This window comes from Coturnix japonica, chromosome 4 (genome assembly GCF_054131305.1).
Source record: "Coturnix japonica strain WE chromosome 4, WE-NBRP24, whole genome shotgun sequence".
NCBI lineage: Eukaryota > Metazoa > Chordata > Aves > Galliformes > Phasianidae > Coturnix > Coturnix japonica.
In genome coordinates, this window is record NC_140666.1 from 81,535,121 (window position 1) to 81,560,823 (window position 25,703).

Sequence of the window (25,703 nt, forward strand, 5' to 3'; positions counted from 1 at the left end):
GAAAAAAGCTTCTTGCATTCTAGGAAGATACATTATTGTGTTATCTATGCATTTAATGAAAATGAAATTCATTTTCTAAAATGGGGTGCAGCAAAATGGCTTTACTACAGATGCCTATTAATATCTGGATGAGACTTCCAGCTCATTTCACAATAGCTACAAACAGCCTCAGTGATATCAATGGCTTTGAGGTTGCCTGGGTTTCAATTAAAAACCTAAAGATGAATGATCCAACGTATCCAATTACTGAGTCCCTACAAATGGGCATTAAATGAATACTCATCTTTGCATTCAGAGAGAAAACAGGAATAAATCTTAGCTAAGCTGGCAGAAATTATTTAGCTGGCAACCACCTGAACTCAGTAATAGATTTACTGATTTAAAGAATATTCTAAAAGTTTAGAAGAATTGCCGTGAGGTCAAATACACACGAAATTCTAATTATATTCCAAATTTGGATTATAATCTTTCTAATGACACGCCTGACTCAAATTTCAAATCCTAAGAGTGCATGAAAGATTTGATGGTCATCCAAAAAAGATATTCATTAAGTTTTAATATAGAATAATTAGAACAGCTTCAGAGGGCAGTTGTGTGGTCCAACATCCCCTTCTCATTCCTGAGCATCTACTGAAAAAGTACACAAGCTTCGCATTCTGTTTTGATACACGTAAATAATTTATGGGTAAACCAAAACTGTTTTAACAAAAGAACCAGTATTTGGTAAATATGAACTGCAAGAACACAGAACCTGCAGAGATTGTTTATGATGTGAGTGCTAGTTAAAATGACTTTAGATTATATGGCACCAAAAAGAGAGTAATCAAAACTAAAAATATAACAAAAACAAAGAGGGAACTGTATGATGATCTATTATTATGTATTTTAAATGACAGGCCTTGAGGTAAATACAGCTTTCTTTAAACACTAAAAGGTTAGTCTAAGTCAGCTTTTTATTCTGCTTCTTTGTTTCTAATTTACGAAAGTCTGTTGCTATTATTGGAGCTACTCCCTTCTTAATGCTCCAGTGATAATGTGCTTTCTATCCTGCAAATAAGCATGCTCACAGAAATGAAACACTGCTGAAGAAACAGAAAAGGGTAAAAAAAGTGGTAAATTAATCACCTAGCATCACAACTGGAATAAAGGACTTAACATTTTCTGGCAAAATACAAATATGCTGAACAAACATTTGTTTTCTCTAAAGAACTGTTAATGCCAAGCAGCAAAAAAAGGGAACTCGCTCCTCATCTTCAGTCACATTTATGCACATTGGCTGCTTATGAACTGCCCTGCCCAGACTAAGTAGAAGTCTGGTCCGCACACCAGAACGCATCAAGTATTTTTTTATTCTGGTAGTATTCAGGAAAGTATATGAAACCCAGAAGAGATGTGGCCCATGTCTTGGTGGCATACTTATACGGAGACAGCAGATAACAAGGAGGCAACACCTGAAGACAAGACACAGGTGATTTCATCGCCTAACAGAACTAAAAATTGGTAGTTTCTTCATGACTAGCTCAGAGGAAGCCTTTGGTGTCAGTACAAGGAGAAAGTTCGGGTCAATTCCAGCTCTGCTTAAGTTGATAGAAAGGTGGAATAATGCTGCCATATGGCTGTTTTCCAAAACTTACTCCTCTGTAACTCCGGAACTCAATGATCATGTAGGGAAGGCTTGATATTCAGATTTCAGCATTTTAGTCTCAGGTTCCTCATGGTCTTCCAGTACAGCCTATGTTTATATTATTTAATATATCTGAAAATATTAAGACATAGCCACCTTATTTTCACAAGTGTTACAATGTGTGGCAGTCCTCTGATTCAAGTGACAGAAGTGCTCAGACTGCCAATGTGCCACTTGAAGCCATTCTTCACTTTTTAAAGCCCCAACTTACTGATAATATAAGCATTACAGATACGAAATTACAGAACAGCTTCTCACAAATAGATCCTAATATGCATAATCAGCTGACATCATGGAATAAATAAACTAACACTTCTAACATACCAACTTCAAACACACCTAAGTTTGTTAACATTGATGGATTTACTCCTTGCTCTACTCCCCTCTATGAGTAGATACAGCTGTATTCCAAAAGGCCTAAGCACAATACAGCAGCAGCAAAAGATCAGTTCTTTGTCCTCTTGCATTTCTGTTTTTTCATTTTTCATGTCAGCACTTCTGGAAAAGCACACAACCAGTGACTGATTCTGCTTGTCAGGAATCATTAATGCCTACAGCCAAAAAACACACACACATGAAGAAAGGTAAAGAGAAAACTGAATAGAAAAAACATCCCGTTATTTCTACCAAAATCACGTAGGCCACATTAAATGTTTGGACATGGTTGTTCACATCCACGTTTTATATATTTAAGGAGGTATGGTGAGACTTTTTTGACATTACCGTATTTCCATAATTTCCACCGAGGTCAGTATAAGCATTGCACACCTTCTTTACCCTTATTTTAAACCTATACCCAAAAGTTTTGGAATTAGAAAACCAACATAGGCTTATGATTTATTTTTTTATTTACTTATTAACAACTAAGAAAGCCACAGATTTTGTGATTATTTCTAGAAAACCTTTGCTGAACAAAGACATGAACAAAACAGTTCAGGCATTACGCATCAAATCAAAACATCCACCTCCATTCAAATACCAGATAAAGTAAGAAATCTTCCCTCAAGAGAAGAGAACAAAAAATGCAGGAATCTTTTGCAGTATGAATAGCCTCTAAATATTAAAATAAAAATTGAAAAGAACCGTATTTTTGCAACACAATTTATTACCGTTACCTCATTATTACTAAGACATTAGCAGAGCTTTTACAAAGCATTCCAGTGGCCTTCCAACCTGCAAAACATGCCAAATTCTTTGACTCAGTTGCCATAAAACTTCTCCAAATTGCTGGAACCAGATCCAAATTTTGTTTTATGAAAGTATAAAAAGGATATGAGTAAAACCGTGGGTTGATTCACTGTGAATGCAACATATGTTAAAGGGTTTCCGGGTGCTGTTACTCATTATGAAAGAATAGCAATCCAGATATGCAGATACATTATAGTGGCTCCACAGATTTAGATTCATCCTATTGTTTTTGGTAGTTTTCCCTTTCATCTAATCATCTGCATCTGGATTTTCCATAAGTAAATCCATGTCTTCCAAAACCAAGTAAACTAAAGCAGTGCCATCAATAAAAGTGTGTACTTTCTCTAGTAATAACAACCACACACTTTCCTCTTCATGAGCAGAGTAAATTAGATTACAGGGAAAACAATCCCCTGGAATACTCCAATATTCAACTATATTACCAAGAAATCTGGAATATTTTTATCCTTTAAGGAAATACTAACGCAACTTACAAATGAATTGATACTCAGGTTGCATGAACACACTGGAAAGCCCCTAAAGTACTCTTCAATTCTTATTCAGAACATTTTTATGAGAGTTTCTGTGAGTTTTACAGTTTAAACAGAAGCTGTTCAGTAAATACCTTCCTTATAATCAACCAAGTGAGCAGTAAATACCACAAAACTCTTAGATATCTGCTACAACATGCCTTTTTCTGCAAGAAGATCTGATTTACTGCCAGATAGGCTAACACAGTTCAGGTGTGGGGTATACCTGCCCACCAGGTATAAGACACCCCACGCCTTTCTAAGTGGGTTTTGAAGGAGCTTCTGGGAGCGCATTTCTACAGATATGCCACGTCCTTTCAGATAAATACAGAAAAGTATGGAAATGCAGAAAAATATGTAACTATTCTTCCATAGCTTAGCCTCCAGCTTTCTGGGATATGGCAGGAAAAGCAGTGCAAATCAATGCTTCACTCAGCTGTAAGCTTATCTGCTTTTACAGACTTGCTTGTAAGTACTGAAAGCAGCACTAAATTCAGGTCAGAGCATTTAAAGTGTTTGGGAAGCACTCAAGACAAGTTCACATCTGGGTAAGTGGTGCAGCAATGCCTGCACTCTGAAGCAGCAACTCAAATGTGTCCATCAGTACTTCTGGAGCCTAAGCAGCCCCAGAACTTCAACTAAATAGGAGGTAACACAATACTTAATATTACCATTTGGCACAGCAACTTTTCTTTTTGTCTAAGCTAAAAGCTGAAATTAAATAGGCAGATACAAAGCAAGTTACAGCTTGTGATGCTCATGTAATGCACAGCTGGGTTTTCTGAACTTCAGGAAGCAGTTCTTTTAATAAGTTCAAGTTTGGGCAGTGCTGAGGGAGCAATGAAGCTGTTTTGTCCTCATTTGTAAGGAAAAACATTTCCATGCTTTTAGTGTCAGTTTTCAAAGAGCATAGCTGGGTTTTCTTGTGAGTGTGGATCTTTTTGTCTTGCTTTTTTTCTTCTTTGGGGTAATTTTTAAACTTTCAAATGAAGACTAAAATGACTCAGTTCACAGAACTACATAGAAGAGAAGCATCCCTAGGAAACATCCAAAGCTCCTTTAAAAATCAAAATTGTGGCCTCTTCTGCCCCATCGCTTACACTTGTGTTTGTTTGTTTGCTTTTTGTCACCACACTGATTTACAGAATTATTTTAGTTTTTGTCTTTCTTATTTCACTCATCCCACAGAACAAACATTTACTGTCAAACATCAGTGTAAAGCAAATGAACTCTGAGTGCTATTGCTGACTACATCCCTTACACGCCATTTCTAGTTTTTAATGCTTGCCACTCATCACGTTGCTTCTAGGCAGAAGCACAAGGAATGCTAGGATTTCACTCAATATTCAGGATTCCTCTCCCTAAGGAGTGGCAGTGTCATATTTCAGGGCTTGCTTTATATTTCCTGTTGTCATGTGTCCGTACATTTAAGACACAATTTAGGCAGAATCTATTTATGTGACTTTTAGAGAAGGAAAAACAGCCTTCATGCACTTCTAGCAAAGAGAAGGATGACAATAGGGAAAAAATGCAAGACTTTGTGAGCAGGGTGTGACTGCTACTCCAAACCACTGTTTTTTGGCCCTAAAACTTTGTAAGAAGTGGAATCATAATCTTAGTCATTTTATCTGTTTTGTGTTTTTGCAGTTAAGTGATTATATTTAATGCAGCTTGAAGCCAGTTCTGTTTATACAAGTGCGTGGGCCTAACATGGAGAACTGAAGTCTGCCAAAAGAAATTGAAACTTAAAAGTTGCTGAAAGTTTTGAAGTTACATCAGAGGGGAGAAAACACAGATACTGATGCTGTATTCTAACAAGATGGTTGGAAGAGCAAAAGGAAGAGAAATCTGGACATTCACTGACTGTTTTCTTAGAAGTGATATTTCCACAACAGTTCAAATAAAACCTTTCTTTTCTACTAAAGCTGCTTCCAAAGCAGCAGCAGTAACAGGAAGCAAACTGAGACAACAGACTCAAGAGGGAGCAAGGGCACCCCAGTACAGCAGAATGAGATGCCCCTAGGCCACAGCCTCTTCAACGTTCATTCATTTGGACTCAGTTACATATTTTCCTCCTAAAATATCAGGCTTTGACTTCCACACCACACTGTCTCCTGCAACAACATCCCTCAGAGGACCTGTTTCATAGGGATAAGCATGACAGATTGATACCAACTAAGTGATCTTGTCAGGGAATGAGAAGTGCCAACCACTAGAAGCTGAAATAAGTGGACACCAGCTCCAGTTTCTGCCCAGTACTGCATTACCATCTTACTCAAGGAGAAACAGAAGCTGTCAGGTCATTGTCAGAGGAGGGCAGACAGGAAAACCAAGCAATCCTCATGAAAAATGTTCTTTACAGTGTTTACTTTTCAAAACATCACTAAGTGTTAGCCTGAGGAAAGACATTACTACAAGACAGAGGAAGAATCAGGGTGGGAGAGGGTTAGGAAAATATGGGAACACACACAACATAAATAGTTCTTGCTCAGTCAAAGGATGTAGCTAAATGAAACATTGAAAGAGTGATCTCGTTCATCATTCTCATCCAAGGTGAGCTCAGCTATACCCATCTCATTGCTGATCGATGTCTGTCTAACCTTTGGCCTCCACTGTAAATCTAGTCCAAACGCTCACTGTTACTGTGTTTCTAACATGTGATATCAATCTCCTTTGCTGTGGTTTAAGCTCAATTTTTCTGGTCCAATCCACAACACACAGGGGGAACACATTCCCTTTCCCTTTGTAGCAGCCTTAACATATTTGAAGATCGTGTCACATCTCTCCTCATTTTTCTCTTAGCTAAACATCTGAAATCCCATTGCTGGTCTCTCACAGGTTGCATTTTCCAGGCCTTTGACTATTCCTGTTGTTAAAATCCATCCACTTTACTCCCTACATATGGCACCCTCCATATTACACATTGCCCCTCCTGAGACCACCTCTGGGTTGTTTGGAGCAGGGACAACATTTCACAACTCTTCCAGATGGCACTCTTAGTAAAATATTTGTGTGGCTTTTCGGCAATAGCATGACACAAGATCTTCTTCACACTTGGCCAAGATGTGACCATCACATCTTACAGAGCATACAGCTGTTTGATTTTTGCTACGAGTAACAAAACAAAACAAAATGAAACCACTGACTTAAACTGTTGAAAAACTCTTAAATTCTGCCTTTGCTCCAGGTTGACAGACTAATTCTCACTAGAGAGTTCGGAGGTCTGCTAACTTCTCTATGTTATAAAAGTCACTTTTATGAGAAGAACAATAATGGAATGATATAGGGTTGTACGGTAAAACAGACGATACAAATTGAGTCTGGACTTTTGTCATGGATCCTTGCTGTGCTTCTGCCTATGGAATGTTTGAGGAGTAATGGGGTCAGTGCAGGGAGGTGGGAAGAACAGTGCATAATCTATTACCTCCTGATAGTGTTTAATCATTTTAATCAGAGGAGCAGCCTGCATCTGTCAGAAGTATTAACTGACAATATATACCCAAAAAAGCCCATTTGACCTTATCTACTCATAATAAATAAGATTATGAAGAGGAAACATTTATTTACTAATATTATAAATTAGTAGGTTGCAAGTAACTGGACACAGCACAAGGCCCAATTGTGGCATGGAGATAATAAGCACAGGCTCCTTTCAGTCTGTCCTGAATTGTTCAGAGGTTCTAGCAGGAGAAGAATGAAGCAGAATATTTACAGGATGGGATACTCTACATGCCATTCAAAATCAGCTCCAATCAAAAGAACAACATGGATCTCTCAGGGCTTGAACATACCTTGGCACAGCTGTCAAGAATACCATTCCCTCTCTTCCCCACACTTGGAAGCAGCACCAGGTCTTATTTCAACAGACGAGCCACTGTGGCTGAAATAGTCACATTAATGCAAATGGTTACCAATTCTGGTCAGAATTTATATGCTGCAGCACTTCAGCAGTGCACCACAAGTAGTTTAGCCATGCACAGGTAGTACTAACGCCAGATCGTCATGAAGGGTATGCCATAGTTCTTAATCAAGTAAAGTTTACCTATAAAGAACCCTACACAAAACTTCAAATAACAGACCTTTTCCTAAGACCCTCTTCTCCTTACCTTCACGATGCAATATCATTTTCACAGAAAATAAGTGTTTCTCATTAATGATTTATATCTGATTATGCAGAGTGCTGTTTAAGTAGGAAGAAATCAATTTCTGGAGGAACCTGTCTGATGCTTGTCAAGGAGAGAGCAGTTATTTAGAATTTAAGTGTAACAGTATCCAAATAATAGTCAGAAAAGTGAGAAAAGGGTAATTACGACATTATCGAGAATTTAAATTCAAAATTTGTGAATCACTCATTTCCAAGAAACATACAGGTGCTTTCAGCTTAACTATTTCTTAGCTGCACTTCTTTCAGTTCTTAGCTCACGCCAGATCTTAAGCATAAAACCAGCTGCCAATGCCTCCTTTATTGCACTGAGAAAACAGAGTAGCTTTCTGAGATACTGAGATGTGCCTCTCAGCACAGTCTGCAAGAGTAGAAGTGTGCAAATATGTTTGTATTTCAAATAAGATGATTATTTCTACTCTCTGTCTTCCCAGCAAGTTGTGGTTTTATAATAGCTTTATGTTAACCTATGGCTGGACTCCTGCTGAGAGGGACTGATCACTCTGGTCCCTCATTTCCAGGACAGAGACCCAGCTTTCCACATGCCTGTGGGAAGAACACTTGAGTTCTCTCTTTTAGGCATAGCCTACATTTAGATTTAAAACTATAGTGAAACCACAGCCTCCAGTACAGTTATCACACAATGGTTAATGTTGGAAGGGACCTCTACAGATGGTTTATTCCTAAATATATGTGCATATGTTTGTACATACGTGACTATCTTCATGTTGTTGGGGGTAGATACACAACTACCAGGATGCGAACGGTGGGAGAAAACATCCCCATTTCATCAGCCAGGCACTCTGGGATATGGCAGGAAGGCTGCAGTTCACCCCAAAGTCCTCAGAGAACCACTTCTCAAGCACTGATCTTATTCCTGTGGGCTTTTATTTGTTTATATGTTGGACTCAGCAGCTGTGTGTAAGCATGGATAAGGATGCTTTTATTATGCAGCAGAGGACTACGGAAGCAAACATACACAAATTCTTGGAGCATACAAGACTTGGAGATAGAAATTTTGGGCTGCATTGACTCTGTTGTAGCAAAACACCAGAAGGCAAAAATTGGTATTGATTAAAAAGACATGCAAAGTTTTTGTGTATGCATCCTTATACATGAATTACACCGAGGCACTGCAAACTGCTGAAATTACTGGAGGCAAGGTCACCAATTGCCTAGATATTATAATTATTTTCAAATGAAAGCAATAGCAGCAAGAAGGCTCACGTTTAGCTTTCTCCTCCCTGGGGCTGTGTATACCAAACACAAGTGTTATCCTGCATCTCTGTGGAATGCATCAGCTGCTCTGATAACAATGCAGCCCTGGGCTTTTAAAGGCTACAAAGCAACCATGCAAAGAACACTTGCATGCAAAGTTAATTCTGAACATCTCTATGAGAATTAAACAGTCTAAGATTTCTTGTTTTACTTGAGGGAGATTGTTTATTTTCCCTTCTAATACTTATCTTCAGGTCAATAGATTAAACATAATAAGAGGTTTTCTTCAATATGTAAAAATAATTAAGCTTTAGGATACCACGTATACCCCTTTCTTTTTTCTGCTTTTATTTTGTGCTTCTCAATTAATAAACTGATGAGGCTGACATTAAATAAGCAAGTGTTAAAATGGGGAAACATTTTCACAAGTTTCATTCAAGGAGACTTACATAATTCCTGATATATTTTAACCTCACACTGTTGTCCTCCAGATTAAATTAAGTACAATACAGTTTCTTCTACATTCTTTTTTTCCTAGAAGTAGAGTTTAGTCATATTGTTCAAATCCTACAGAAACAGTAATAATAATCGACAATAAATACACATTCCTACACTTTAAAATGAATTTAATAAAGCTATTTATTGGAGAAAATTGAGTTCACATGTAATATCCCATGCTTGACTTAGGATTGTTGAATGACATACAGCTTTATTTCAGAACCACACTGGCAATACACTTTACTTCTTCACTATCTTCCCAGGGAAGAAGACTAGTTACAACTTAAAATTAATTCAATAAAGCCTATTCATAGCAGTATTTGTTGATATCCTACTGAGGTGAAATCTATTTACTGCATGGACGAAGTTACAAACCAGTTTCTTCCAAATCAAGGTCAATAGTAAAAGAAGGGCATCTCCAGAAGATGTTCCTTGCACTTAAACTCTTAACCCCTGCCCCTCTCTTTACATTTTGCTGCACCTACGATCTTGATCTCTGAGAAATATCAGCAGTTCTCCAAACAATCAAGGAGCATTGAGTATCCTCAACAGATCACCTCTGACCAACATAGGTAACAACTTGCTACAGTTCCAAAACTGAATACAGTTTCAGGGAAAGAACAGAAACATCCACTAAGGCTTGACCCCCTCATTTAGCTCTGTCTTGTCTTTGTGGTTAATAGATCATGCTAACAAAATCTGTTCAGACTGTCATAAGCCCTTGCAAAAAAGAAACACTCACAAGCTTAAACTAAACAGCAACTATGTGGTGGTCTACACTTGAGTGAATAATGTGATGTATTTAAGAATAGCACTTTAACAAACACATAGCTTTTCCAGCTCCTAACAATATTCAACTTATCTTTTATTTAAAACAGTGCAACAATCATCATGTTTTTAACAACAATGAACAAGATATCGCAGGGGGATAGTCAGCCACAAAAGGCAACATAAGCAAGATGTAGCCAGATAGCAATTACTCGGCCTGAAATAGTGATGAACTACACTCTTTAGAAAAGATGGTTTAAACTATTTTTAAGGCTTTGAACTATTTTTAAGACTTCATCAACAACAGAAAGTCAGACAAGTGCTGATCCTAGTAAACAAATGTCAACAGGAAAAGAAACAGCACAGGGTTACATGCACTGTCTGCCTTATGGGTGAAGGTCACTCCAGTATGAAGAAACTCCACAGGGCACACTCCATCCTTCTGGTATGCAGTGTTATTTGACATTTTGGCACACAAATAGACATATTAACATATCTGAACTTTACTATTAGCTTAAATTAAACCACTCATGTAAAGGATGTTGCTGGACTGGGTCTCACGGTTTATAGGTGCTCATTTCCTACTGGAGTCATTTGTATGCTGCTGCATGTTACAGATTGGATACAGGAACTGTGCTCCACGGAAATTTCCTTGATAAATTATATGGAAATTATTACTTTGCTAAACTGCCTGAGAACAAAATATTATATATGTTATATATATTATATATAATATGAAATATGCAGCGTGTTTATTACTAAATCAAATAAAAACTTGCCCATCCAACAGCCTTGACAGATACAAGCTTAGCGTAATACATCTCATGAATTTCTGTTAGACAAATCCTTATTTCTCCATTATCTGTATCTACACTTATACCTTCTATCCAGATCTGTAGTATGCTAATAAAAAACCCACATGTTTTAATAATAAATTTGAGTCACCAGTTCTCCTTAGATTTTAAAAAACTGGGAATCTTTGATATTACAGGATCTAGGATGCAAGTTTAGCTGATCAGTATGTTACTGGTTAAATCCATATACTTGCTAGAATTCACTGCCCCCTGATGAATGCTTTTTCTAAGGACACAAGCAAATTCTAGCTATATTTTCACAGAATCACTGAATAGCCTGGGTTGAAAAGGACCACAATGATCACCCAGTTTCAACCCCCCTACTATGTACAAGGTAGTCAACCACCAGGTCAGGCTGCCCAGAGCCACATCCAGCCTGTCCTTGAATGCCTCCAGGGATAGGGCATCCACAGCCCATTCCAGTGCATCACCACCCTCTGAGTGAAAAACTTCCTCCTCATACAGTTTCCCTATAGTTATCTTCAAAAGATTACTCCCAAGGCACTACACACACAATGAGATTCTTTGTTTACCTCTTCTGTCTTTGGAATATTTATCTGTGATCTGACAGAACAATTTTTCCCTTTCTTTTTTAAATAAACTCTAAACAGTAGTAATAAAGCTCATTATTTTTGATCCATTTAATCCTGAGAACCTTGGTCACCCCAATACAAGACATTTTAATTAGTGAGGCACTGAGCTTCAATAATTGACTGAGTAATCTAAATAAAAATCTCACAGATGAATGAACGAGCATTCGGTATACAAACGATCTTATATGAGACCATTATGGAAAATCTCTTGTAAAACTGAGAACTAAACTTATACATCCTTTCTCAAAACTGCACAGCTAAGAACTTTCTCTCATAAAAGTCATTTTCTGGGAATCTGTCATCATTTTTGCATTTCAAGTGTCTTTCCAATGATGTTTTCATTTATTCCTATGAGCCTTCAAAGCATTTAAGTAGTTGCTCATAAAAGTCAAGACAAACTTTTTAGTTATAAGTGCCAAACAAACCTAAATTAAGACCATTACAAAAAAGCTACCTATCTGTGCAAATCCAAAAAGCCATCATCTTGTTTTAAATCTCCTGAATACACTCTTTGAGTTTAGAAGAATTACTCACTTCATATGGCTGAAAGTAGAGGGGAAGGCCATTCGAACTTCAGAGATGACATTCCTCTGACTTAATGCCAACACTTACAATGCAGTCATCTGCATCTGAGCTACTTGCCCTAGGCTCACTGCACAGTCAATGGAGAAATTCAGCCTTCCTAAAATAGACATCTGGAACAGAACAGATCTGATTGCATCCTAGAGAAGCAAATCTCTATCCATTGATTGTACAGGAAGTCTACAGGGAACAGACTCAGCTATAGACATGAGTATGTCTCGTGTCCAGCAGAATGGATCCCAATGTTAAGTGCCTATTGACTCACACAGCCATTTAATTTGAAACTCTGACACAATGTTTGCTAAAGAGAAAGTAAAAAATAGCTTTATTGTAATGAGAAAGCTCTTTAAATATGATTAGAAAGTTGTTTAAATACAGCCATATATATTTTTCGCACGCATATTTAAGAGTGTTAATATTACTTATATCTTAATATACCTTCTACCTGTGCTCAATCAGTTTAACAGGGAATATAAATGAGAGAAATATCTAGACTTGTGTTTTCTGAACTACAGAATGCCTGGCCCCACTGGGAGTTCATTTTCTCAAGATGAGATTCACAGTGGATCTCACTGCATGGTCTCTGATTCACTCATCATGCACGTCAGGCTGCAGCTATGGACACCAGACAGAGGCAGGAGTGATGAACAGATGATGAAACTGAACTCCATTCTTCTTTTTTTCAATACAGATTGGTTTAGGGAATGTTTTATCAGTGCACATCATGTACCAATAGTAGAATCCTAACTTAGAAGTTTATCCTCACATAGGAAGTAAATTTCCCAATTGTAATCTTCAAGATTTGAAAATACATTAATTTATGAAAATACATTTTCATTTCACTTCAAATTCCCTGTTATCCCCCTGTCACAGCCTCATCAAGTGTATTTCCCTGCCTTAAACTCATACATCAAAAACATAATAGATTTAGCGCACAAATTAAAGATTTCACCCTGCTGTCTCAAGAGAAGGAAGGAGGGTGGAAAAAGTACTTGGAGCCCATTACTGCCTCCTTACTATCGGGAATAACCAATTCAACTGCCTCTGAAAACTGAAGGACCTGGGTGGACAGCAGGTTGGCCATGAGCCAGCAGTGTGCTCTTGTGGCCAAGAAGGCCAATGATATCCCGGGGTGCATTAAAAAAAGTATGGCCAACAGGGTGAGAGAGATTACCCTCCCCCATACTCTGCCCTGGTGAGGCCACAACTGGAGTGCTCTGTCTAGTTCTGGGCTCCTCAGTTCCCTTGAACTTACAGGAAATTACAGGAGAGAGTCCAGCAGAGGACTGCAGAAATGATGTGGGGCCTGAAGTATCTCCCTTATGAGGAATGGTTGAGAGACCTGGGACTGTTCAGCTTAGAAGAAGACAGATCAAATAAATGTTTATACAAATGTAAACAGTAAGCTCTTTTTGGTGATGCCCAGATCAAGGGGCAACGGGCACAACCTGGAACATAGGAAGATCCATACAAACATGAGAAAGAAATTCTTTACAATGAGGTTAACAGATCACTGGAACAGGCTGCCAAGAGAGGTTGTGGAGCCTCCTTCTTTGGAGACAGTCAAGTCCCACCTGAACACCTTCCCACATAACCTACTATAGGGGAAGCTGCTTTAGCAAGAAGTCGAACTAAATTATCTGTAGAGGTCCCCTACAACTGTGATTCTGTCATATTCTTTTTGAGAAAATGTATGTGCCATTCGTTAAGCCCTGTGGATAAGCAGAAACTTACACTGTACTCAACTTCTTTGCTCTAACTTATCAGTATAAATTCAGCTGCAACAATGCAGCTTCATATCCCACAGTACAGTGAATAACAGTTACACATACCATTGCTGTTCTTCTGTATGCACTACTACTGTTCTATGTCTGGTGTAAGAATGCACTGACACATTTATTTCACAAATAACCCTCTTTGGCACTATTTGAAAATTTGAAATCATTCTTTGATCAACATCCACATTGTTTCATTTTGCCTTTGGCAGCAGATAGGTGCTTCTGATTGCAGCGTATGTCAAGACACATACTGTCCTTGAAGGACAATGGTTCAAGGTAATGTGAAATGAAATCTCCTACATAATTTCTCCTGTTGGCCTTTTGGAAGAATAAAAATAAAAAAAAAAAATCAGACCCAAGCAAATTCCCACTGGCCAGACTCTATTGTGGGACTGAGAAATCAGCATGCTGGATCAACTCTGTCTCATTTCTTACAATGGTGAAATTTCTCATCATTTATCTTCTAAAGCTATTTGTCAGGATCCTGTATCCATAATCTCCTCTCACAGCAGATGCAGGTACTCCATCAAATGCCGAGGAAGGGAAGGCAAGCAATAAAAAAAATTAGAAAATCAAAAAACCAGGGTGACAGACAATTATGTAGAGAATCATGCAAAGTGGTGTAGAGTACCATTCATTTCCAAAATTCATCTTTGGACAATGCTGTTAGATCAAGCTCAACTTACATTGTAGAGTATCCTAAATGAGTACACACTAATAGGTCATGATTTGAAAAGCTGAAAATTGAAAGTGAGTTATGCGTAAAAGTCAATAAATCATTTTAAACTTTTCCTTTCTAAGTTCCAATTTTCAATCTGAAAACCAACTGTAATCTGACCTAGCAAGTATCTCTGTAAAAATCCTACAATAATAATACAGCAAAAAAAATGGAGACACCTTATTTGTCTCTTATCTCATGCAATATGTAGTTCTTCCCTTGAAGGAGTTTGAAAATTGATGAATATATGAGGATGGTAGGATATGAAAAATAACTCTAGGAAGATAAAGAAGCTCAGATAACACAAAATTAGTTTCCTTTACAAATGCTCATATACATTGTACAGTTGTTTACCTAGCTTAATAATGCCAATTCTTAGCCTTCAGATTCAGAACAGATGGGATGTAGATCTCCGATTCTTAAATTAAAGAACACAACATTTTATGCTGATGAAGCTTTTAATCATTGAGGACACACTGTCTTACCAGTGCCAGAATTTTTATTTAGTGACATAATTCTATGATGTGATCAGATAAAAAAAGAAAAAAAAAAAAAAAAAGAAAAAAAAAAAAAAAGGAAAATAATGGTATCCTCAAAAGCACAGACTCCAGTAATCTTTGCTATTAGTAGCAAGCAGACGGGCTGAATGAAAAAGAAGATAATGGGAGCAGACAACAAAAAATCACACTCCAAAGGGCTCCCTGCTGGAGTCCAGTGATTTTCCAGAAGTCTTATTACAGGGTCATAAGTCACTGATGCTCTGCTCATTAGTCAATGACAAAAATTTCACTTTCTGGATTCAGAGCAGAGCTCATTGTAGACATGGAAGCTATTCTTAAGCAAAAGAAAGAATTAACCTGCAGCTAATAACTCTAAATTAAAACCTGAATAAATTACCAGATGCTGTGTTAGGTTTACTACAGTATAAATAATTGCTTAAATTTCCATAAGAAAATGCACTTTAAATGAGAAAACATTAACCACTGAACATTTATTTTTGCAGATGTCTTTTATCATTTTGCTCTTAACAGTCTGAAATGGCATTTTCCCCTTCTGCTTTGGACAACTTCCATTGGGGAATGTAGAGTATCTATTTCCTCATTATTTTCTAGTTTGACAAAAATCTCACTGTGAGGAAATTCTCACTTTAATAAAGAAACAATGACAAAAGGAATTTAACATTTTCTTAGGCTGACCTGAGAAAATATCCAATATTTACAATTTTGGAAAATTATGCCAGTAATAACGATTTCTCCAATCCAAGGAAAAGCCTTCTCGTAACACGTTTTGCCTGATTTCACATATTTATACATACTCTCTCAGTCCCTGTTATCAAACGTGCATGGTTACCCACAATTACTTTGTACCTTTCTGAAACACACAGTCCATTACTGACTCCATGGTGAAGTGCTGAGATATACCCAGAGCCACACTTTGTCCCACCACCCGTGTAGCCGGTAAGAGCCTCCATGAATTGTATGCATATTTCTCTGGCTTTGCCGTACTGGGTGCAGCAGAACAGAACAGGGGAAGGATTACTTTGGCAGACTGTTCTGGAGAAAGGAACAGATCTGGGATAGTAATGCAGGGCTGCAGTTGATCCTAGTGAATGCAATAAAAAAATAAACAACACATGTATGTATGTGCACAGAGCTCCAGCACATCTCACATCCATGAGATAACTCACATGGCTCTTCACAACTGGCTTGATAGAAGAGTGCAGTCTTCTACAGCATTATGTGCCACTGGTCACATAGAAGAGTAAATGAGATGTTTGCTCCTTCTTGACAGAAGGGCAAGGTGAGCCAACCTCTATCAACCGTAGCTCAAAAGCGGTGCAGTGGTGTGGGTATAACATCTAGATTTAAGAAGTAAATAAATGCTTCCCTATCCCAGCTTTTAGAAATGTTCCTAAACTCATTCAAGTTGCAGGAGTTAAGATTAAAATGCAAAAGAGAGGTGACTATAGCAGAAGAAATGCTGTAGGATATCTATGTGCTTCTTATACTCCTATGCACTCTATTAAAATGCAGTTGGATCAGGGTTTTGTACCAAAATCTCAGGACTGTTGAGTCACTAGTGGGGCTGATGAGAGACAAGCAGTATACCAAAATACTCACAAACATTTGTTTCCAGCTTTCAAGAAGTAAACACTCACTCCCATCTCTCCCTTCCTTCCTCTGTACCCTGCCAGTTCACATTCCTTGTCCCATCTCATACAGTTGCCAATGCTTTATGATCTACTAACACATAAAGAGCTGCTGTAGGTACAAAGTGCTCTGTAAGTCACTGATGACAACTCACAAGAAAGGCACATAATTCTTTGGCTATATATATGGCTCAAGCTGTACCTCAGGGGCAAGTGCTCATTCCTGTACTGCTGTCTGTGGGCAGCTTTGGTCCTAAGCCCAGCCTGGCCACCAAACCACCCAGGTGAGGTCTCCTGGTCCATAACAGCTTCATGGTCACACCCAGTGAAGCTGTGTGCCTTGATTTCATCTATGTGTGTTTTCAGATGTTTACAATTAGATCTTGCTCTGGGTTGTCCAGAAATTGACTCATAGAGAGGAGTGCTTAGCCCACAGGAGGAAGTGGCCCTTCCCTACAATGATGTAGGGGGAGAGGGCCAAACTATCATAAATACTGCTCTCCAAGTCAGCTCCCTGAAGGGAAAGAAGAACTTAACTAGTGTGAATGCAAAGACGGAGACTACTTAAAGTGCACTCAAACCACAGTAAGGTCTGATCCCTATTTGGCAGGGTATTTTTCCTTTGTTTGGCTGTTTTTCCTTCAAGCTGGCAGAATGACAGCCTCAGAACAGCTGTTTTTTTATAAGGGATGGTATGTAAGGAAACCTATCCCAAATGACACCAAGTCTCAAAGACTGATTTTACCCTTTGCTCTCATGGAGTACAATAAACTTTGGAGCAATCTGAGTTTCCACTCAGATCTCAGAGCCCTCAGATATGCTGACCAAGAACCAGAAAGTGCAAGTACAGCAGAGCTAGTCCCACAGTACTTAAAATGGCATCACTATGACACAAAAAAAGAAGGGCTGAAGACCCCTCAAACCTCTAAAAATCCCTAACAAGGACACCCTTACAAGACAGCTTCTGCTTTCCTTGCAGTATAACCAATATTTAAGCCGTTTTGGGGAAGATAGTGCATGGGCCTTACAAACCTATCTGCATTCATCCTCAAGCTGCACAAAGAGTAACTGTTTAGAAGGAAATCTTCAGCATAGCTAATCTTTACATTCAAATTCCTTTCAAAAGTTGCACAGTAGAGTATACGCAAGAAGAAAGAAAAATGAGAGAACTGGGGAGGTGACATCTCCCAACAAGTCATTCCACATATGCAAAATCTAGCCTCAGCACTTTGTAAACAATAATAAAGGAGAACGTCCAAAGGGACATGAAGGAAATTGCTGCACTGGGTGGCTGTGAGGCTCAGTCAGAGCAGATACATGGTAACAGCAGTTACTGAAAGACAAATGTGAACCTGTGTCAGGTTAACATTCAGTTTTGCATCCTTGGCCTGCTGAATAAGGCCTGATCGAGAATCAGCTCAGGGAGAGGGCTGGAGGTCAGTGGGACAGCCTATTCTGGGGCAAAAAGGTTGATGCTAGGCTGCCATGTACCCACCCAGCTGGTTTGTGTTGGCTGGAGCTCCCTTGCTGCAGAGCAGTGTAAACACAAGCACAGCCCAACATACTCATCTCACCAACATCAAAGATGATTCACTGACTTAAAGCTAAGCATTTGCATAAATTCTTCTCCAGTGAAAGACACAGGACACCATGAAGCTGCAAAAAGTGAACCAAACACAACAGAAAGTCCCAGAGAAGATGAAAAGTTCAGAAGCCACAAGAACAGACAAACTTTCCCAGAGAAGGAACAGCTCTTCCTTTCCCCAGAGGACATTTGTTTTGTTTAACTGAGAGTTTTGCTGTGTGATTTCAGTTGTTTGCGTATCTGGGGGCCTGTTTTGATTAATTTCTAAAGTGGGAGACTTAGATTTTTGTTTTGTTTTAAGGTCTCCAATTGGGATTTTCCTTTCAAATGAGACCTTTCTTGTTTAATAGTTCCTCTTATTCCAACAGAACTAACTAACCTTGGAAATACAACTGTTTTTGTAACCAGGTGGGGTCCCACCCAACTGCACTCAGCATTATTCACACCAGCCGCCATCCAGAATTTTCCCCAAGACACTTTAGGGTGGATTTCATTCCTGTTTAGCTCAAAACAAAATGTCATGGCCTGACCTAGCCTCTACCTCCTTCCAGTTCTCTTGGCTCTTCCTGAAGGACCCACCATGCACCTTTCAGCCCCTGTCCATGGGGATTTGCAGCTTTTCATGGTCCTAATTGCAAGCACATGGCGCAGGTAGAGGGATCAGGGCAAGGAGAAGAGATCCACTACAGATATTCACAGAAGCTCCTCACCCCCATTGTTTTTTACCACAAAAGATCTTTTCATTTTTCAAAGGTCATTCTTTGACAGTGTATTTCAAGAAGAGCTGAAAAAATTGTTTATTCTAAACATTTAAAGGTGAGGTTATTTGTTTAATATTTAAAGGTATTTTTTCTTCTTTTTTCTTTACAGCCAGCAACAATGCCCAGTAAGTATTTAACTCTATTCCCCAATACAGACTTTGCTTATAAAAATAAATTCGACTTTCTATCAGTGTAATTTTTTTGGTCTGATCTATACTAAGCCCAGTGGCAGAGCAACATCACAGAGGCCCCTCTGCAGCTCAGTTTCCCCGGTGCCTAGATCTGCTTCACATTTTCTGAGTGCTTTCTTTGCACCTGCTGTTACAGATTTCTCATGGCATTTCAAGCTTCCTTGCCCAAACCTGGTAAAAAGGGAACTTCTGCCAAGGACTGGCTGGTTAAAATGCAAAATAAATAATACAAATATCCCACATTACCAGTTTGCAGTTCAGAGCCGCAACCTGTCAGCTGGTAGTGAAACAACACTAAATATTTATTAATAATTAGCCATTTCCCTCAGATACTTATGATAATGTCAGCTTTAATTCATATCACCTATACGTGCTCTCTTAAAATCCACATGCATCCATTTGTATACACACAAACATAGGCTCACAAAGTAAGTTAGGGCTGCACACCAGCACTGCTGCCTTTCCCATTGCTCCTGACCTCCAATTTAACTGGCAGCAAAGCATGAAGTGACAGACTGCCACTTTTGGCCACAGTAACCCAATGCAGCACTATAGGCTTGGGGCTGAATGGCTGGATGACTGTGAAGAGGAAAGGGACCTGGGGGTGTTGGTTGATGCTGGGCTGAACATGAGCCGGCAGTGAGCCCAGGTGGCCAAGAAGGCCAATGGCATCCTGGCCTGTATAAGAAATAGTGTGGCCAGGAGGTGCAGAGAGGTGATCATCCCTCTGTGCTCAGTTCTGGTGAGGTCGCACCTCGAGTACTGTGTTCAGTTTTGGGCTCCTCACTACAAGAAAGACATTGAGGCCCTGGAATGTGTCCAGAGAAGGGCAACAAAACTTGTGAGGGGTCTGGAGCACAAGTCTTATGATGAGAGGTTCAGGGAGCTGGGATTGTTTAGCCTGGAAAAGAGGAGGCTCAGGGGAGACCTCATTGCACTCCACAACTTCCTGAAGGGAGGCTGTGATGAGGAGGGGTTTGGCCTCTTCTCCCAAGCAATAAACAGGACCCGAGGAAATGGCCACAAGTTGTATCAGATGAGGTTTAGACTGGACATACGAAAGAACTCTTTTTCTCTCAGAGTGGTCAGGCACTGGAATGGCTGCCTAGGGAGGTGGTGGAGTTGCCATCCCTGGCAGTGTTCAAGAGATGTCTGGATAGGGAGCTAGGATATATGGTTTAGTGGTATTTCTGTAGGTATGCTAAAGGGAGGATGGTTGGACTAGATGATCTTGTAGGTCCTTTCCAACATTGTGAATCTATGATTCCATGTGCTGTGTGAGCCCTCAGAAAGAAGGCAAGAAAGCTGCACTTCCAGATCTAGCATGAGAAAGACAGCAAAGGAATTTGGAAAAGGCATAGATTTGTTGTAGCGGTGAAAAAAAAAAAATAAATCTATGAACGCAAATTGTTTTGAACTCCAGTAGAACTCTAAAAGCATATCAAGGCTGGTAGGGGACAATAACAACCCAAAAAAACAAATGAACTCAAAGCAAACATACAAAGCACTTACATGGTATGAATAATGCTTTACGTGCTTAAAAGTGGGATGCGATCATCAGCTGAGCTCATCAGCTGGGCTTGCTCATTGCGAACTTGCCTCCAAACACAAGCCTAGAAAAGCCTGTGAAGGTGCACGTGTTCTCACAAAGCCCCAGAACTGCTCTATCTGACAGAACTGCCTCATTTCCCTCAAAGATTCAGACAAGTGTGAAAATCCTTTCTCTAATAGAATCACCAAGGTTGGAAAAACCACTAATATCCTCAAGTCCAACAACCATCAAGCCATGCCTATGACCACCTACTAGCCCACGTCCCTCTGTGCCACATTCACTCATTCCTTGAAAACCTCCAGGGACAGTGACTCCACAACCTGCATGAACAGCCTGTGAGAAAGAACCTCACCGTTCTTTCTAAGAAATTTGTCTTAATATCCAACCTTTCCTAACACCTATGTGCACAAACTACCTAAAAAAAATTAATTGTATTAATTCCTTGGTAAAATTATCACCCATGACTAATCAGAGAGCACTCACTGCAGGTGAGGATGCATTGTTTTCTAAGTGGTATGCTAGGGATGCTGAGGCATGGTGCAACTGCCAATCCTATTTTATTAATCAGACCAAAGACTCATAGTAAAAACTGAAATCTGTCTCCAGTGCTGGCATACATGGGAAAAGCTCACTCGTGTTTGTTTTATTTCAAGCAAAACCAACAGTGGTTCCCTTTGTTTGTTTGTTCCCACCCCCTCCCCAAACCAGACAGCATGTGGCTTACGAGCCCCTCTGACAGACGCAATAAAGCCCCTGCCAGACCTGATTGATGGCTACGCTCAGAGCTGCAGTGAAGGTCACACTTGTGTTCTCTATTTGCAGCTGCTCCTGGGAAGAAACACTGAAGCAAAATAAAATCTGGACCTGTTAATTGCTAATAATGTGGGAATTCCTTCCTTCCCTTCCCTTATCTTCTGCTCCACATTTGGACAGCAGCAATGCCATAAGCACATGCAACCAATGAGGGAGCAGGTAAGTTTGAAAAAGATAGTTGAAAAAGATGTTTGAAAAACATGCTTGAATGGAGAAAAAAGATCCGCCCACAGCAACCAAATATTGAGTCTTCATACACTGGAGGGCAGTTCATAACAGTAGCTGAACAGGAAAGAAGCATATTAAAGAGCTTCTGCTATTCGCTTCCCTGCATAACTGAGATAACAGTACACATTCTCTGTGTAAGAGTGCTGTCCCCGATAACGTGAATCCAAGAAGTAAGCCAATTTCCCAAAGTCTCTTTATTTGAGATGAAGGAAGCAAACACTCTCACTGAAAGTGGCTACCAGCATAGACTGAATTCAGCGAGACAGAGCATCAGGCAATGATGTAGAAGGACACCAAGATCTTGTTTTCCATAAGTGTTTGGAAGTGGTTAGGAAAGTGATAAGAGACTTTGGGGATTTCACAAACATGATACGATGACAGTCCTCTAATGAATAATATATATTCAGTCCAACTCGAGGCAATTACCTCACATACACAGCGCTGTGCTTTGTGGGGGTAAAAACATGTTATCTTTGAGACATCAGCTGGATTGCAGATTAAATCTGAAATCACTCAAGCACACTTTTCTGGCACTTATTAATGGAAAGATAGATATTTAGTCAGCATTTTGTCAAGATTTTGGCACAATAAAGGCATAACCAACAACTGTCCTCCAAAGAAACAGCTATTAGCAGTCAACTCAAAAATACGTGATGGCAGAGAGATGTGCTCAGTGTACTCTCCCAGGGATGCTCTAAGAGAGATAAGATCACTGTTAGCTCACTGTGGCGGTGTTGTGTTAAGGATACTCAGGAGCTCAAAGAGACACATATCACTACAAGTTGTATGTCATCAGCAAATGTAAAGAGAGCTGAATAGTGTAACTAGAAGGGATGAATGATTTTTTCAAGAGTTGACACAGAGAGCTTCAGTCTGAGTAAAACCACAATAATACAGAGTTAACTGTATCTGAGCTTGGATGCAAAGTCCTTGCACGCCACATGCAAGACAGAGATCTCTTGCAAATGAATACAGAGCACATCCATTCTTCCTTCTCGCCTCATCCACACCACACAAAGAGCCCAGCCTTGAACAAAGCACTTAACCAAGCAGGGCCCCCATTAACAGGGCTCTCACTGACAGACCTATCAGATATGAAACTTTTGAAAATGGGCGGAAATTAAATTGGCTGACTCCAGATTGCACAAAGCAGCCTGGAAACACCGGCTCTTTGTCCCAAGGCAATGTCTCGGGGAAGTCTGCAGTGAGCAGCTGGGCAAGACAATCCCCGCTCTGACCTTACCGCAGGTTCCTTTTGCACCATTGAAAGGAACACCACAATTAGTCACACGTGTATGAAATTACGACCCCAGAGACCTTTCCAATCCTTGTATCTACAGATCCACCTGCGAGACAGAAACAAAGTGCAACACTTGGAATTTAGCTAGCATATTTCCTGGGAAACACCGAGCAGTTCTGTGCTTCACTGAAGGCAGGGGATGTCTGCTCATTGTTCTATGAGCAGCCTTGTCACTGTGATCACAGTGTGTTCAGACACACAAAGAAAACTGAGAATGCTTTTTTTTTCTTTCAGAATCCATATCAAATTCTTCTGAGCCTCATCTGGTGCCCCACAGCCCCAAAAAGGCAGCACTGCTCTCTCCCCATCTCTAACACAGAATTCGGTGCTGTTCCAGCCCAGTACCAAAAGGAAAAAGGAATTGTTCAAAAGTAATGGAGTAGCTCTTCCCGTAGAGACCACCAGGAGGCATGAGGGTGACTGAAGGGCACCGAGTGCCCATATAGGAGCATGTTGATGGATGGGTCCATCTGGCTGCCAAGCTGCTTCCTTGCACCCCTATCCCTTCCTGGGCAATCAGAGAAGCCCTCCATAAAAGCGCCATTTCCCTATAGGAAATGGGTAGCCCTGTAACACTCATAGCAAGGAGTGACAGCACCTGTAAGGGCGATACCACACTTGGGGTAAACACCTCCGAGAACCAAACTGAGCTGCACTGTGACAGTTCAGCCTCCGGGACAAAACAAAGAACTGCACAAAGAACAAAAGAATTGCAAGGCGAGAAAGGTCGGGATTGCTGTACAACATTTAATCAGATCTTGCTTGCTTTGAGACCTATTATAGACAGACCTCCGCTGAAAAGGTCAATCCTTGCACAGGTTTGACACATAAACAGGCACAAACACAGCAAGTGTTAGTTGCATCAAACTACTGGTGTAGCATCGATAGGGGAGATCAGTTTAACATCAGTTCCTGACATCTGCCCTGCCTAGGCTCTGGGACACGGGCACTCATTCATCTGCTCCGTGTTTCTGGGCACGTGGATGCCGTGCTTTTGGAGGATGCCCATCTGAATCCATTCAGTTCCTCCAGAGCTTGTCATATGTAAAGCAACATCTGTTTAGCTGTTTACCCAGCTCTCTTTTGCCACTGCTTGTTTTCCTACAGTCTATCTTTTCTAAGTTTCCTGTATTCCCACCACACTGATCCACACCGAGAACTGACCAAGTTAAAATTGAGTTTCCAAAAAAAAAAAACCTCTCAGTGGAAGAAATCAAAATACGTCGCTGTGAACTGAGCAGCCTTCTACCAATCACACACCGCTTTTTAGTTTTAACCTTTCAGTTAAACAGGAAATAAAAAGGAGGGGGTCAGATGGAGAAGCCAATGGGATAAATCTGGAAGGATGGTTCTTTTTGCCTTTGCCCTTACTGAATCCAGGACTGTAACATGATGCAATCTCTCTGCTATGATGAAACAAGTTCAAATGGTAAAGCCTAGAGAGAGACCACCTCTTCCCTCCCTAAAAGGCAGAAAAGCACGAAACTCTCAGCTGTACAAAGCGGCAGCTCTCCCGGCAGCCAGGCTGCTGCCTCCCCCCGGGAAGGGATGCCGCTTTCGGCACCGCAGACGCCGTGTTTCCCTCCAGGGGATCTCCGCCGGGTTTTCGGTCTCCCGAAGCCCAGCGAGGACGGCACAGAGCGGCGAGGCGGGGCCCGGCGAGAAGCCGCCGCCGGATGCTAGGGCTCGCTCACAGTATTTTCCACGTGCACCTCCCGGCCAAGAAACCGACCGAGACTTTGTGTCGTTTGTCCTCCCCTGGGCTGGAATGCTTTCCAGCAAGCAGAACCTCGACAGAAAAAAATCCCTTGTCTCACCTTAACCCTTTCCCTCCCTCACCGCCCGCCGAGCTCGGCGGAGAGATGCTAACCCGGAACGAGACGAGACGGGACAGAACGGGCGCAGCCCTCCTACCTGCGGGGCCGTCCTGCCGCGACCGCGGGCACAAAGCAAACTCGGAGCTGCGCACAGCCGCGCAGCTCAGCCAGCAGCGCGCAGGCAGCGCCGCGCAAGGAGCAGGGGGCGGACCGGGGCGGAGCCGGGCCGGGCCGGGGCGGAGCCTACGGGACAAAGCGGCCCCGGGCGCGGGGCGGGGTGGTGGCTCCAGGGCAGGTGATGGAAACGCTGTCCCTGGAGGTTTTAAGTGTGTAGATGTGGTACTTATGGCCATGGTTTGATGGACAGTATTGGTGATAGGCAGATGATTGGACTAGATGATCTTAGAGGCCTTTTCCAATCTTAATGATTCTATGATTCTAAGCTTAGCTTGACATAAGCCAGATGTAAATCATAGGCATTATATTGATTAAAGTTTATATTTCAGGTTTCCTTGGGGAGCTGAAAGCAGGCTTCAGCATTTAGTAGTGTTGCAGGCAGGTCCAGTGCAACTCTTGCACAAGGTGGATAATTGCATTCCAGCTTCGACAAGTTCATATTTTTATCATCTTCTCTTTCCATAAAGAAACCGGAAACATAAGGCCACAGAGGGATGCTGAAAAAGAAAAAGCTTTAATTTTTTCATCTTCAATCCCACTAGGCGTAACAACATGTT

General features: G+C 40.5%; 1 protein-coding gene across 12 annotated transcripts in view; it reads right to left on the minus strand.

Annotated features, from left to right (window-relative positions):
- The window catches only part of AFAP1 (actin filament associated protein 1), a 107,785-nt gene extending 82,623 nt beyond the window's left edge, over positions 1-25,162 (minus strand). For 8 of the 12 annotated variants that reach the window (XM_015862718.3, XM_015862716.3, XM_085547402.1 and 5 more), the window contains exon 1: positions 25,067-25,162. The gene's annotated coding sequence lies outside the window, so the exon portion shown is untranslated. Of the gene's footprint in view, positions 1-7,193; positions 7,283-25,022 lie in introns of all 12 variants that reach the window. The other 4 variants (XM_085547404.1, XM_085547403.1, XM_015862713.3 and 1 more) reach the window with 2 other exon arrangements.
- Positions 25,163-25,703: the final 541 nt, after the last annotated feature.